Consider the following 3,860-nt stretch of genomic DNA (forward strand, 5'->3'; position numbering starts at 1 on the left):
TCCTCTTTTCCCCTCCCCCCCGTCCTTCGTGAGAAACCAGGCCGAAGACTGATTGGAAGGAAACTTCCTGTTTTCTTTTTATTAAGTTGTCTTTGTTTTGTTGATTTAATCATTTTGGTAATATCCACTGGCCAGTTTGATGTTCAAAGCAGAGAAAGATATTGAACAATTTCATGTGTTCTATGTGTATATTGCCCTGTTCTTCTGCATTAAATATTCTGTCAAACTCAGAATCTACGGTATAAGCTCTCATTTTTTGTGTACCCCAATCATCGCAATGAGCCTCCCTACATAATAATAGTGTAGTTTCCTTCATCAAAGAAAACACAAGGCATGGATTCCGATTTGTTACCCATGATTAGTGCTTTCATAAAATAAAAATTATTTGGTTTTAGAAATTCCAGTTTAGATGAATGGCAAAGGTCAATTTTAACCGCATTTGAAAAAGGCCAGATTGGTGCCCATGCGATGCCACTTGATGTGGTGTCACCTAGTTTCTATACGAGTAGATAGGAGTTTTACATGGCCTGAGATTACCAATGCATCCATGAGGCACAGAGCTCAGGGAAACATCTATTAATAATCAACTATTTAAACTGCCTGTGGCCAGAAAGTTTCCCTCGTTTGATAGGGTATTAATAATCCTTATTTAAGCCGAGCGCTACCTGCTAGCAGGATACTCTGCTACCTGCATCACAGCAGCGCAATTATCCTCGCCAAAAGGTCACCTCACACGTCGACAGCGGGAACCATAATGACGTCACATGGGGTTTTCCCAGCATTCATACTTAGCCGTCGCATTTTCGCGCGCTTTAAATTTCTCACTTTTCATTTAATCGCGAAAAATATATATAGTAATTTAAAAATCTAAAAGGGTGAAACACGTACTCCAGGAGTGATAACCTTTCGATTTAGGCAATAAAAAAATAATAGGAAACCACCCTATTCTCCCTTCCCCTCTTTTCCTCCCTTCTCTTTCTCCCCTCTTTCCAATAAACCAACTAACCCCCACCTCCTCATGTCACAATATGTATTTAGTCCCCATATGTATGCATGCATGCTATTTTATTCCATTGATCTTTGAGCAATTATGTACATAGTTCATCAGAGCTATCTTAAAAAGACCCAATGGGGTGTTGGCATAAAAATTTTTTGCGCTTAAATATTTCTTCAACGTATAGAGGAAAGGAAGTAAATGAAGAAAACATAGGTTTCAATGCAGTAAAATAGGGAAATATATTATTAAATGAATAATAAAATCGCTAAAATGCCAAGGAAATCAGCGGGAGAAGATACGGTTGGTGACGTCACTTGCCCGTAGTTACCGGTATGAGGCCTCATTGCAACAGGGAAAATTGTCGAAAACATGGTATTAGAGGTAAATTTTGATAAAGGAAATACAAATAATCTACCAAAAGTAGATGTATTTATGGTGGCGTAGTATTTGAAGGGAAATGACTGCTTCAGCATTCCGGAAGTTAGAGGAACGAAGGCACTTCGGTAAGTTACCTGATGATTTCGTCTCCATAGTACAAGGAAAGGTATGGGAAGCTGCCTTTTTATAGTCACCCTATCAGGCCAATAGAACAGTTCCTTCAATGTGTGTGCCACGATTGGCACAGTTCTGTTAAAAAGTTTACATGCATGGCCACATGATATGCAAAATTGATCCGCGAGTCTTTCAAAAGAATCGTTTACCTTAATTTTCATGAGAGTAAATACAATGTCTCTCTGGCCAAGTTTAGTGTATTTCGTTATGAAAGACATTGCATTAGGAAACCACTCATCTGGCACGCCAATATACATTTTGGATTTCCCATTTACACAAGAGAGAATTGCATCAGGGTTCTGAAATTCATGAGCATACTCATCACTCTCAGATGAGCATGGCTCATATTCACTCCCACTGCCATTTTCCACACCCTCAGTTGTTGTGACAGACTCCAATTCCTCTTCATCCACAGCCCCACCTATTCTCTTCAGTGGAGATGTCGACACATCTCTCTGTAACTTGATGGGAGATGTGGTAATGTTAACTACTTCCTTCTTTGTCATATTGCAATTAATACCCTTACTCCTTTGAGAAACAGAAGTTTGGACAGTAGCATCACTAAATGTCTTAGTAAGAGTCAATGGCTCATAGTTGGATGCAGCATTTCCACCCTCATGAGCTTCAGAGCAGTCTAGTTCCATGTCCACTGACTCCTCATCCAAATCATGACTGGTTATATGGGTGGTTATATGGGGAGGGATATGCCCAGATAGCACAAAGTAAGAGAGATAACCGTTTATTATGGTTTTCTTACGGAAAAAATTGATAAGCAGCTTATCGTAAGCTAAGGGACTTATATAAGGCAAGGGTAAGATGTTAGGGACAATTAGGTAAGGAATGCCGTCAAATATCCTCAGGCAATGTAAGTCACTTCTGTTGGAGCGCCAAAGGCGGCTGAACAGCGTACTACACATGCTACGCGGCTCATCTCGACATGACTATCTAAAGGCTATTGGTGAAATTAAGCGAGTCTTTATAAGGGCTTAACAACTGATAACAGATTTTCCCGTAAATAGAAAAAAATTAATAACTGCAAGCGACCGGCTAGTGAAGATATAAAGCATAATACAAGTACTCTATCCATGCGGCGGAAAGAAATAAAACCTACGGATGGATCCGAACGTGCGACCTACGTAACCGAAGTATTGTACGCTAACGACTACACCACGGCAGTTGTTATGAAATTGTGGAGTAGTTACCAATTAAATATCCAATTATGTAAAAAAAACTTGTTTGGCACGAGCATGAGAAACTGAAATTATTCAAGGTCCATACATTTTAACATTTGTGAATTTTAAATTCCTTCCGGCATTTTTATATTATTCTACGTCGGTATTCTTGTGAAATTGTGTTTTTCTTGCGACCTTCGTTTCGCTATCAGTTCATAAATGTGAATGGTTTTCAAATTATGGCGGTATGATGTTATTTCTCCTCATAATATAGAAGCGCTAATAATAAAAACATTGTTTTAAATCATAAAGGCCTTAAATAACACACTGAAACGATTGGATAATAACAGCATCTACCGAAGTGCTGAAAGTTTGGCATCCATTTTGCCATTACTCTGGATGTTTGTCGCCCTGGCCGTTAGAAACCCATAACAAGCTTACTTGAGAAGCGACTTCCTTATTTCTTCCTTTCACCTTATCTCAATGACTTATAATGTGCTAGCTGGGTGTTTATCAACCTAAAAGAAAAGCATATATTTTATAAGTTGTATAATTCAGGCATTAATTTGCAAGTAACTGACATACATTTAACGAGACCCTTATATCCGTAGTACCAAGTTGATTTTTTTTAAATTTGAGTACCTGAGCAGCACCAAACTCTTCACTTCTAATTTTCCAAAATCACTTGAGCTTATATGAAAATATTCAAACTCCTACTGGGCATATAAGTATAGAATTAAATATATGATTAACAACATTTTATTTCACTTTCAAGCTTATTATTTTGCCTATTTATTTCAGATATGATGGCGCTAGAATCCAAGTATAGCCAATTGTTAGAAGCCAAGAGTATGGATGCCACATTTTAATATGAAATATTAACTGTTCTGTTGTTATTAGGCTTCAATGTTGCACAGGGGCGGATCCAGGATTTTGTTCAGCGGGAGGGACACAAGGATACGTCGTCATACAAAACGAACGAAATGATAATGGGACCGTATTAAAAATCTAGCACATTTTTAAGGGTCTGGGGGGGTACGTGCCCCCGTGCCTCCTCCTCCCCCTGGATCCGCCTATATGTGGCAGCATATCATATATTAGTCAATCTATACCTGTAGAACACATTTCTGTCTCTGTAA

The sequence above is a fragment of the Ischnura elegans genome, chromosome X (assembly GCF_921293095.1).
Source record: "Ischnura elegans chromosome X, ioIscEleg1.1, whole genome shotgun sequence".
NCBI lineage: Eukaryota > Metazoa > Arthropoda > Insecta > Odonata > Coenagrionidae > Ischnura > Ischnura elegans.